The sequence below is a fragment of the Rana temporaria genome, chromosome 9, assembly GCF_905171775.1.
Source record: "Rana temporaria chromosome 9, aRanTem1.1, whole genome shotgun sequence".
NCBI classification, from domain to species: Eukaryota; Metazoa; Chordata; class Amphibia; order Anura; family Ranidae; genus Rana; species Rana temporaria.
The window spans coordinates 15,828,925-15,842,101 of record NC_053497.1 but is presented as its reverse complement, the minus strand read 5'-3'; positions in this window follow the sequence as shown (position 1 = coordinate 15,842,101).

The window sequence follows — 13,177 nt, the reverse complement described above, 5'->3', positions numbered from 1 at the left end:
GGGGGGGGGAGAAGGGATGTAGCATTACATTACATTATCTCAATGCCAGCTTGTCCCCAGGCCTTCAGTCTCTTCTGGGCCATAATCTGTGGGTAGGAGGCCCGCCCAAAGTCCCTTCCAAAACACACAGTGAGGCCTCGTACACAAGACCGAGAAACTCGACGGGTTAGGCTTGTCGAGGAACTCGACAAGCTTGCTTTGCGTACACACAGTCAAACCAAAATCTCCTTGTTCTCAAACGCGGTGACATACAACGGCAGGGGAAGTTCGATTCCACTGGCTAAACCCTTGGGGCTGCTTTTGCTAATTTCATGTGTTTGCGTGTTAAATAAAAGTTTGGTAAGAGACATTTGCACTTTTCAGTCTGTTACAGCTTTAAAAATGTGTTATCTCCATTACAAATGCTACTTTTACTCCCGTCTCATACTTTAATCTGAGCGAGCGCGGGTTTCTTAGCATACAGACGTCCGAGTTTCTCGTTGAAAACCAGCCCGACCAGAAACTCGACGAGCCAAATCAGACTCCCGTTGAGAAAATAGAGAACATGCTCTCTTTTTGGCTCGTCGAAGTTCTCGACAATTTCCTTGACGAAAATGTACACACGACCGGTTTCCTCGGCAAAAAAATATCTACCAGCAAGTTTCTTGCTGGTTTTTGCAGAGAAACTCGGTCGTGTGTACGAGGCCTGACAGTGGGTCCTGTCACACCATTCAAACAGCAGTCTTCAGTTTATCAGATCACAAGTCCTGACACAAAGAAGCAAAAAAACCTTGCCTCTGCCAAAATGGGTGCCTGCACATTTTTTTTTGTTTTTTTTTAACCATTAACCACTTAAGGACCGGACCAATATGCTGCTAAATGACCCAAGGGGTTTTTACAATTCGGCACTGCGTCGCTTTAACAGACAATTGCGCGGTCGTGCGACGTGGCTCCCAAACAAAATTGGCGTCCTTTTTTCCCCACAAATAGAGCTTTCTTTTGATGATATTTGATCACCTCTGCGGTTTTTATTTTTTGCGCTATAAACAAAAATAGAGCGACAATTTTGAAAAAAATGCAATATTTTTTACTTTTTGCTATAATAAATATCCCCCAAAAACATATATAATTTTTTTTTTCCTCAGTTTAGGCCGATATGTATTCTTCTACCTATTTTTGGTAAAAAAAAAATTGCAATAATCGTTTATCGGTTGGTTTGCGCAAAATTTATAAATTTACAAAATAGGGGATAGTTTTATTGCATTTTTATTATTTTTTTTTTTTTTACTAATAATGGCGGCGATGAGCGTTTTTTTTCGTGACTGCGTCATTATGGCGGACACTTCGGACAATTTTGACACATTTTTGGGACAATTGTCATTTTCACAGCAAAAAATGCATTTGAATTGCAGTTTGGGAGTTAACCACAGGGGGCGCTGTAGGAGTTAGGAGTGTAGGAGTGTGTGTTTACAACTGTAGGGGGGTGTGGCTGTAGGACTGACATCATCGATCGAGTCTCCCTATAAAAGGGATCACTCGATCGATGCAGCCGCCACAGTGAAGCACGGGGAAGCCGTGTTTACATACGGCTCTCCCCGTTCTTCAGCTCATGGGAGCGATCGCGACGGAGCGGCTATAAACGAAGAGCCGCGCCGTCGTCCCTGATCGCTCCCCGCGGGAATCCGACCTCCGCATGTAGCGGGGGGGGGGTCCCGATCGGACCCCCGACCCGCGGAAAGGCAGGGACATACAGGTACGCCAATGTGCCTGTACGTGCCATTCTGCCGACGTATATCTACATGCGGCGGTCGGGAAGCGGTTAAATGTGTTTTTAAATTATGGCTTGGCTAACTGTTTGCAATTTGCCTGGCCACATAAATTTGCCTGGATCAACATCAATTGCCCCACACGATCGGAATTTCCGAGAACGGATTTTGTTGTCGGAAAAATTTGAGAACCAGCTCTAAAAAATTTTGTTGTCAGTAATTCCGACATAAAATATCCAATGGAGCCTACACACGGTTGGAATTTCCGACCAAAAGCACCCATCGAACACTCGTTGTCGAAAAATTCCGAGCGTGTGTACACGGCATTAGAGTATGCAGTTTATTACAGCTACCGGAGTCATCTTGTAAATTCTAGTCATCTTGTAAATTATAATTTAGGGCTGCAACTTATGATTATTTTCATTGTTATTATTATTCATAATTGTTTTGATTAAATCGGATAATAACCTTAACAAAAGTGTGGTGTATAATTTAGTTAATATGTAAAGTTTAAAATAAAAGGAAATGTATTCTAAAATATCTCTATGCAGTGGTAAATATAAATAAATATAAATACCCAGTGGTAACATACAAAAATTATATAAATACATTTATAATATAATAATTATAAATAACCAACTATATGGTTAGGGAGCAAAATCTCGAATCCACTCTGAGAATAACAGACAGAAGAGAAATATACTGAGCTAGATTCAGATAGATCAGCGGATCTTTAGATCCGTCAAATCTATCCGATTTAAGATCCGCCGCCGGAAGTTTTAGTGGCAAGTGGGTAATTCACTAAACTCTTACCTCCAAACTTGCGGCAGTGTATCTTAAATCCCCTGGCGGGATTCAAATTCCGCGGCTAGGGGGAGTGTAGCATTTAAATCAGGCGCGTCCTCGCGCCGATTTAAATGCGCATGCGCCGTCCGCGAATTTTCCCGGCGTGCATTGCTCCCAATGACGTCGCTAGGACGTCAGTGGTTTCGGCGTGAGCGTAATTTGCGACGAGCGGTTTTGTGAATCGGCGTACGCAAACGACGTAAAAAAAAAATTTGACGCTGGAACGACGGCTATACTTAACATTGGCTGCGCCTCATAGAAGCGGGGGTGAGTATACGCCGGGAAAACCACTACGTAAACGTCGTAAACAACACTGCGTCGGGCCCGCGTACGTTCGTTAATTGGCGTATCTCGCTGATTTACATATTTCTCAGCGTAAATCAGCGAGAACGCCCCCAGCGGCCATTTTTAAATTGCAGTTAAGATCCGACGGTGTAACACAGTTACACCTGTCGGATCTTAGGCATATCTATGCGTAACTGATTCTATGGGCCAGATTCACAAAGAGATACGACGGTGTATCTACAGATACACCATCGTATCTCTGACTTACACTGGTCCTATCTATGCGCCTGATTCATAGAATCAGATGCGCATAGATAGGGCTAAGATCTGACAGTGTTACACTGTGTTACACTGTCGGATCTTTTTTTCAATTTAAAAATGGCGCCGGGGGCGTTCCCGCTGATTTACGATAAATAATATGTAAATCAGCGAGATACGCAAATTCACGAACGTACGCGGACCCGTCGCAGTGTTCTTACGTCGTTTCCGTAGCGGTTTTCTTTTATCAGGTGCAGCCAATGTTAAGTATAGCCGGCGTTCCCGCGTCGAATTTGAATTTTCCTACGTCGTTTGCGTACGCCGATTCACGAACACGCGCGTCGCAAGTCCCGCTCACCTCGCAACCACTGACGTCCTAGTGACGTCAGTGGGAGCAATGCACGCCGGGAAATTCCCCGGACGACGCATGCGCATTTAAATCGGCGCGGGAACGCGCCTGATTTAAATATGACACTCCCCTAGCCGCGGAATTTGAATTCCGCTGGGGGATTTAGGATCCGCCGTCGCAAGTTTGGAGGTAAGTGGTTTGTGAATTAGCCACTTGCCTCCTAAACTTGCGGGAGCGGATCTTAATTCACGTAGAACGAGCGGATCTATAGATCCGCTGATCTACGTGAATCTGGCCCTTATGATTCAGTCGCATAGATACGACCGGCCTAAGTCAGAGATACGACGGTGTATCAGGAGATACACGTCGTATCTCTATGTGAATCTGGCCCACTGTCAAGTCAAAATCTCGTTGTTCTAAAACGTACGACGGCAGTATAAAGGGGAAGTTCGATTCTACTGGCGCCACCCTTTGGGCTGCTTTTGCTAATCTCGTGTTACTGCGTGTTAGTTAATGTTTGGTGAGAGATTTTAATTGCTGTGCCCTTGGGTGGCAATCAACACCCTTAATAAATATAGTGCCACATCCTTAGTAAATGTTTAAGAGATATGGTAGAAAAGATGGACTTTGTAGGCACTACTTAGCAATGTAAAAAAAAATATTTTTAATAATCTATAAATATAATACACTTCAAGGATGCCAAATGCATCCAAGAAAATATATAAAACACTTAATAAAATACAAATGTCAAAATATAAGACCAGGTGAGACAACCACGGGTATACACTTAGATTGTTGTTAACTCTGTCGCCAACCAGATATGACGCATAAGGTTGATGTGGCCCGCGTCGGCACCGTCAAAGTCTTGACATATGTGAAAGTTGCTCAAATGTTGCTCAACAAGTTTCGCGGATCGTAGCCGCTTCCTCAGGAGCTTTTGAACTACAACATAGAAAAAATAACATGTAAAGACAGAAATTATATTAAGACATATGCTAATGACAGATCCACAATGTTGTGATCATGAAACAGCACTGGGTAATTAGTAAGGTACACTCACCAATCTTAGTGGTGTTTTTGAAGAATATCCACCGTGATCGCATGCTTAGCCAGCATAGGAAGCTATTGTTCCATAACACCCGGCCGGGTGAGAGAAGATGGATTGTTGCAAAGCCCAATGCTACCCGATGTACCCCCTTGTGCACCAGCTGAACCAATCCCAGGCCACAGTGCACTGATGCTGTGCCAAATGGAAGCAATTAAGCACCAGTCCACACTTATTAATCTGAAGTTTCAAGGTGTCTGCCTGTGTTTTGTTTGAAAGATCAACAACACGTCAGCCTGTGATAGCAAGTGGGTGTGGAACCCTTTTTGTAATATAAGTACTACTACTCAGAACTGGACATTTGCTACACTTGAGGTTGTTTTTTGCACTTATGGATCATCTCACAATTTGTTTTTTATTTTGGTTTCTTATTGATACCCTTCTGAGTGTGTATATTTGGTATCAAAATGAGCAGATAATCACTCTATTATAAGGGGTTCATTTATACAGTGGAACCTCAGTTTGCGAGTAACGCGGTTAACGAGCGTTTCGCAATACGAGCGCTGTATTTAAAAAAAAAAAACTAACTCTGTTTGTAAGTGTTGTCTCGCAAAAACGAGCAGGATTTAGGCCAAAGCGGTGTGCAGTACCGCATTTGGCCTGAGGTGGGGGGGGGCGCCGGCACCGATCGCAGCCGATCAATGCTGTCAGAAATGCACGGAAAGGCCTGAGTACAAATCGGCTGACCTCTGCAAACCTCGGGAACAATTTCTTCCCGAATTCAGCCGAGGTGTCCTCTGGCCTTTCCGCCCATTTCTGAGACTCTCCGGTGCCCCCCCACCTCTGGCCGCATGTGGTTTTGCATGCCATTGAAGTCAATGCAGAACAAATTATTTTAGTTTCCATTGACTTCAATGGGGAAACTCGCTTTGATATGCGAGTACTTTGGATAATGAGCATTCTCCTGGAACGGATTATGCTCGTATACAAGGTGTTTTTTCACCTTAATGCATAGGATGTATTAAGGTGAAAAAAACAGGTAGGTTTACAAGCCCTTTAAGACTAGAATTTGGCCACATAGGCTTTAAATATATATTTTGGGGTAGATCCACAAAAGGATTACGCCGGCGTATCTACTGATACGCCGGCGTAATTTAAAATTTCTTGCGTCGTATCTTTGTTTTGTATCCACAAAACAAGATACGACGGCATCTGGGTTTGATCTGACAGGCGTACATCTTAGTACGCCGTCGGATCTTGGATGCAATTTTTCGGCGGCCGCTAGGTGGCGTTCCCATCGAAATCCGCGTTGAGTATGCAAATTACCTAGTTACGGTGATCCACGAACGTACGTCGGCCCCGCGCATTTTTTTACGTCGTTTGCGTTCGGCTTTTTCCGGCGTATAGTTAAAGCTGTTGTTATGAGGCGTACTCAATGTTAAGTATGGCGGTCGTTCCCGCGTACAATTTTGAATTTTTTACGCCATTTGCGTAAGTCGTTTGCGAATAGGAATTTGCGCAGATTGACGTCACCGCCGTAAGCATTGGCTTGTTCCGGTTAAATTTCGAGCATGCGCACTGGGATACCCCCAGGGACGGCGCATGCGCAGTTAAAAAAAAATGTTGTTTACGTCGGGTCACAACGTATTTACATAAAACACGCCCCCATTACATCCATTTGAATTCCGCGCCCTTACGCCTCAAGAGATATACTACGCCGCCGTAACTTACGGCGCAAATTCGTTGAGGATTCAAAACAAAACAAAGTAAGTTACAGCGGCGTAGTGTATCTTAGATACGCTACGCCCGGCGCAATAATGCGCCGTTGTACGAGGATCTACCCCTTTATGTTTGTTACCCAATGGAATACCAATACTAATGCACTTGTTTAATACATCTTTTAAACACTGATTTGTCTTGCGTGCTTTGTTACAAAATATTTGGTCCCATTGAGTGTCGTGCAGTAAAGATCACAAATTATTGAAGTTATTTTTTTAAAATGTAAAATTCTTTTCATACCAACATGCACTTCTTTCCTGTAATAAATAGAGAATGTGATTACACCATGATCACTATTACCCAAGTTGTCTCTAACTTGCACATCTGTAATAAGCTCTGTATTGTTTGAAATTAATAGATCCAACAGAGCATTTGTACTTTAAAAATTTGAACCCTGGTTTAAATTTTTTGCCAAAAAGAATACGGTTGGTTACGAAAACGCTAATACAGTCGAGTTCCTTGTAAATAAACATGGTAAACATTACAGTGGAACCTTGGATTGTGAGTAACGTGGTCAACAAGCGTTGTTGCAATACGAGCACTGTATTTAAAAAAATCCTAACTCGGTTTGTGAGTGTCGTCTCGCGAAACGAGCAGGATTTAGGCCAAAGCGGTGTGCAGTACCGCGTTTGGCCTGAGGTGGGGGGGGGCGCCGGAGCCAAGCGGAGCCGAACAGCGCCGTTCGGAAATGCACAGAAAGGCCCGAGGACAACTCGGCTGACCTCTGCAAACCTCGGGAACTGAGTCTTTCCGAGGTTTGCCGTAGTCGAGGTGTCCTCAGGCCTTTCCGCCCGTTTCCGAATGCTCTCTGGTGCCCCCCCACCTTTGGCCGCATGCGGTTTTGCATTCCATTGAAGTCAATGCGGAATGATTTATTTTCATTTCCATTGACTTTAATGGGGAAACTCGCTTTGATATGCGAGTACTTGGGATTACGAGAATTCTCCTGGAACGGATTTATGCTTCTAATCCGAGGTTCCACTGTACTTCATAGAAGTCAATTCCCAGCTGAAGGTGGAACATATTGTGACTGAGGAGATGACAGATGTTGGTCCATGCCCAGATCCATGTAGCAGAAGGAAAGAATTTGCCTGAGCTTGGCCTGAAGCTGGAAAATATCCGAATCAATGGCTGTGCAATTCAGTGTAGAGTGACTACTGAAGATCCAGCTCGTGGATTCCAGCCTGACACTGGCAGAATTGAGAATTGTGAGTACGGGACCATTTATTTACAAGAAACAAGAGAGTGAGGGGATTTCAGTTTGCTTCCCATTCACACGAAGATAGGTGAGGATTATCCCACTAATGAGGAGATGAGTGAGGAGTGGAGTTGTTTAATCGTGTTCTCAGGAGACATTGGCAACGTATCCTATTTACGTTACGCCTCCGCAACTTTGACAGGCAAGTGCCGTATTCTCAAACCCAAGTTGCGGCGGCGTAGCGTAAATAGGCCGGCGTAAGCCCGCCTAATTCAAATGTGGATGATGTGGGCGTGTTTTATTTAAATTACATGTGACCCCGCGTACTTGACGTTTTTTACGAACGGCGCATGCACCGTTCGTTAAAGAATCCTAGTGCGCATGCTCGAAATTACGCCGCAAATCGTCTATGCTTTAGACGTGAACGTAACTTACGTACAGCCCTATTCGCAAACGACTTACGCAAACGAGTGTAACATTTTCAAAATTCGACGCGGGAACGACGTCCATACTTAACATTGGTACGCCGCATGTACGCCTCATATAGTAGGGGTAACTTTACGCCGGGAAAAGCCTAACGCAAACTGCGTATCTGTTCTGCGTCGGCCGGGCGTACGTTCGTGAATTCGCGTATCTAGCTGATTTACATATTTCTAGGCGTAAATCAGCGTACACGCCCCTAGCGGCCAGCGTAAATATGCAGTTAAGATACGACGGCGTAAGAGACTTACGCCGGTCGGATCTAATACAAATCAATGCGTAACTGATTCTAAGAATCAGGCGCATAGATACGACGGCTCAGACTCAGTTACGACGGCGTATCTGGAGATATGCCGGCGTAACTCGTACGTGAATCCGGGCCATTATCTCATTTATATTTACACAGAGGTGAGCAGGCACTTTATTTGGTGGAGGATTGTCACATTGGGCCAGATTCACGAATATTTACGGCGGCGTAACGTATCCCCGCAAGTTTTTGGCGTAAGTGCTTGATTCACAAAGCACTTGCCTGTAAACTTGCGGCGGCATAGTGTAAAGCCGTCCGGCGCAAGCCCGCCTAATTCAAATGGGGCGTGTACCATTTAAATTAGGCGCGTTCCCGCGCCGAACGTTCTGCGCATGCTCCGCTAGGAAATTTCCCGCTGTGCTTTGCGCAAAATTACAGCGCCCCGACGTGTTTTTTGAACGGCGACGTGCGTAACGTACTTTCGTATTCCCGGACGTCTTACGCAAAAAAAAAAATTTGAAATTCGACGTGGGAACGACGGCCATACTTTAACATGGCTGGTCTAAATCTAAGCCATAAAATAGCAGGCTTAAGATTGCGACGGGAAAAACCGACTAGCGACGACGTAAGAGAATGCGACAAACGCGCGTACCTTCGTGGATCTCCGTAAACAGCTCATTTGCATACCCGACGCTGGAAAACGACGCAAACTCCACCCAGCGGCCGCCGGAGAATTACACCTACGATCCGAAGGCGTACGAAGCCGTACGCCTGTCGGATCTTAGCCAAAAGCCGTTGTATCTTTGTTTGTGAATGACAAATAAAGATACGACGCAGCAAATTTGAAAGTACGCCGGAGTATCAGCAGATACTCCGGCGTACGTTTTCTGTGAATCTGGCCCATTGTTCTTATATTGAAGGATAAATTACAGAGGAAATTAGAAGAATTAATTCACAGAGGACATTACCCATTTATTAATTTGTTTATTTTTTTAATTCACTATATATAAATTATTTTGTATTATTGCTGCTGCGCTACACTCATGTATATAATCTACAAAGTATTGACTCAGGTACTGAATACAAATGCAAGCCACACTTTTCACCTACAGTGAAACTTAGGTTTGAGAGTAACTTGGTTTGGATAAGGCTGCTTGTAGCGAGGGACCCGTATCCTCTAAAAAGAGAACCAGGTCATCCGCATATAGGGCCGTGGTTTCCGTTATGCTGCCTACTCCAAGTGTAAAGCTATTGCCAATGACTCCATTAGGAGTGCAAAGAGTCCCAGGGAAAGAGGACAACCCTGCCTGGTGCCCCTGGACAACGGAAAGACCTCCGACACCCTCCGACACTCGACTATTGAGTCTAAGAGCTGCTACCGGGTGATCATAAAGAACTGATATGCATTTCAGAAACACTGGTCCAATCCCCATACGACCTAGAACATGTTTCATATACTTCCATTCAATGGAACCAAAGGCCTTCTCCAGGTCCAGCAACACCAGAACTCCCCCAGCCCAATCTGGGTATGGGGGGAAAACTCTGCATAGATTGATATCCGTAGCTTTTTGCAGGATGAATCCTGTCTGATCTGAGGAAATTAAAGGAGTTCTCTGACCTAAAAGTTTTAACCCCCGCTGTGCCCGGGCTGTAAAAAAATAGAAAATAAACTGTCACTTACCTGCCTACGATCCCCCGTTGTTCCGATATCGCCGTCCCGTTCTCCGGTCCCGGGCCCCTTCCGCTTCCTGTGTGTCGGTGACTCATAGTGCGCTCAGCCTATCAGCGGCCGCAGCAATGTCCCGTCGCGGCCACTGATAGGCTGAGCGCACTATGAGTCACCGACACACAGGAAGCGGAAGAGACCGGGACCGGAGAACGGGACGGCGATATCGGAACAACGGGGGATCGTAGGCAGGTAAGTGACAGTTTATTTTCTATTTTTTTACAGCCCGGGCACAGCGGGGGTTAAAACTTTTAGGTCAGAGAACTCCTTTAAATACTGAAGTACCTTAGTAAGTTTAGTGGAAAGCATTTTGGTTAGTATTTTCAGATCCATATTTAGTGATGCATTGGATGGTATGAAGAGCAATAAAGGGGGTCTTTATCGGGCTTAGACAATAGTACAACATGGGCATCATACAAGGACGTTGGCAAACTCTCTGCCTCCAAACACTCACCATACAGTCGCAGCAGCTTTGGAGTAAGGAATTCCAGGTTATGTTTATACCATTCAGCCCGTAGCCCATCAGGGCCCGGTAACTTGCCATTTGGAAATGAGCCAATAGCAGCTGCCAATTCTTCAGCCATAGAAGGAGTATCAAGCAATAGGAGCATCAAGCTGGATGCCAACTGAAACAGTGTAAGGGCTTACCTTGGCTGGAGTCCATATTGCAGAGTTGTATTCTCACCCTTACAAATACACACAGCCCACGGTAACAAAGTAAGAAGACACCTGGGCTGTGAGTCTGTGCACGGGGGCTTGACAGGGATTTGCCAAAGGATGGTCAAAGTTAAGCCGTGGTCAGGGATTTCAGAATTCAGAATACACGATAAACATAGTCAGGGTCAGAAGCCGGAGTCAGTCTTGTAGCTGAAACAAGAGCACAGGCATACAGGTACACAGGAACCTTTGGCAATGACAGGACAATCACAATGAACTGACAACTCCCTCAGAGTGAGGCAGTGGTTTATACCCTAGTTGATTGGGTAATCTGCCTCAGCTGGACCAGGAGAGACAGGTGCAGATTGCAAGGAAATCAGCACATCATTCAGAACCACCTTAGCTGGAAAGTAAGCAGAAACCCAAACTGAGGAGTGGCTCAGAGGTAAAGAACCGAAGCAGTAACAGAGAGGTCCCAGGTTCAATACCACCCAGAGCCACTTGGGGCACGACCACGCCTCGCCGTCTGCTTGGCACGGTTGGGACCGTGACAAACAGGCAGCGTAGAAACCTGGAGTGGAGCCAACAAATCCTTTAATTGTGATTCCTCATATTGGGGGATACGGGAGTAAAGTAAAAAATAGTAAGATACAAAGGCCTGTAAAATATTATCACTATCTCTCAACAGGGTGCCCTCTGGGGAGTAGACACAGGGGATTACTGTATTTTTCCGGCTTTTTGTCTCCCTTTTCAAACTAATATTTGGCCCTTTTCTGAAAAACACAACGCGTAAGATCCTGGTAATGAACAAAAATTTCCCTCCTAACCATCTGCAGTTCCGCCAAAGAGGTTGGAGAGGACGACTCTGCATGAAAGCAGGTGCAATTTTGTTCCCTAGCCTTTAGATCCTTCGTAGCCTGGTTATGCTCTGCCCTAGGGGCTTTCATCGCAGAAATGTAAGTTCCCCTGATTGTAGGCATCCCACCCTACGGGCAAGGCAGCCGAGCCCTCGTTGTCTTCCCAGTACTCCGGCAAACGCGGTGAGACCAAGGAACTAATTGAGGGATCTGCCAACCACCCTGGATAAAGCTTCCATATGTCAGGCCCAGTTTGAGGAGCCAAAGACAGTGGGCCAGATTCTCAGAAGAGTTACGACGGAGTATCTCAGGAAACACCATCGTATCTCTGTTTTTTGACCCGCGTATCTATGCTAGTGATTCCTAGAATCATTTTCGCATAGATACGCTGAAGATCCGACATCTGTAAGTCACTTACACTGTCGGATCTTAAATGTAATTCGCCGCCGGCCGCTAGGTGGCGTTTATGTTCAGGTCTCATTTGTTTATGCAAATGAGCCTGATACGCCGATTCCCGAACGAAATCGCGTCGCGTAACAGTCGCTTACGTCGTTTGCGTAAGCGTAAGGTTACCCCTGCTATATGAGGGGTAACCTTACGCCAGTCCGACGTATGCCATGTTAAGTATGGCGTCGGGTCCACGTCATCTTTTCCCGTCAGGTACATCGTTTTACTAAGTCGTTCTTGAATACGACTTTACGTCAATGACGCACACGTCGGCGTCATTGACGTTTTCCGTCGAGAACTGGAGCATGCGCACTGGGCTATTTTAAGCCCGGCGCATGCGCAGTTCGAACGGCACGGGGGCGCGCTTAATTTATATACAAGCCGCCCCCTTGGAATTACGCGGGGATACGCCGTGCCAATTACACTACGCCGCCCCAAACTACGGAGCAAGTGCTTGAGGAATACGGCACTTGCTCCTGTAAGTTGGGGCGGCGTAGTGTAAATGGCTTACTCTACGGCTGCGGGAAAACTACCAGAATCTGGCCCAGTGTTATTTGTAGCGGAGTGTGGTCAGAGATTCCACCAGCTAAATATGTGGCATCAGTGATACAAGGTAGCAAAGTCGAGTTGGCGAAAGCCAGATCGATCCTGGCGGAAGAAGCCAACACGTGGGAAAGGTAGGAATACCTCCGCACTGCAGTATTCCTCCAGCGTCAGACCTTGGTCAGCTCCGCAGCCTCAGCCCAATGCTTAAGGTCAAGGTTCTGTGCCCTGGAAGGATTAGAAGTATCCAACCCATAATCAATAATGTTATTAAAATTCCCGCCCAGAGGATTTTAAAGTGGGATTCCGGGCATAATTTTTTTAGCAAGCTAAAATTAATCACATTAAATAGTCCCTAAAACATATTAATAGCTCCCCAATCATTCCAGAAATCATTACAAACACTTGCCTTATATCCTCCAGCTCATGTTGTGGCCGTATCCATCATATGTGTGGGGGGCATGTGAAGCCCAGTTCCTTTTCTCTTCCTGGTTTTCAGGGAGAGGTGCATGCTGGGCGATTTTTAGGCACAGTAATGCCCAGAGACTCCTGGGAAATTAGTGTCATCATTTCCCAGGAGGCAATGGGAACTTAGGACAGCAAGTTGAACCACCTAGGACCAGGAACTAGGCAGATTACGAAATCTGCCTAGTAACAGCCAGATAGAAGTAAGTAAACATTTTTTTTTTTTTTTACATTTTTTAGAGCCAAGCTG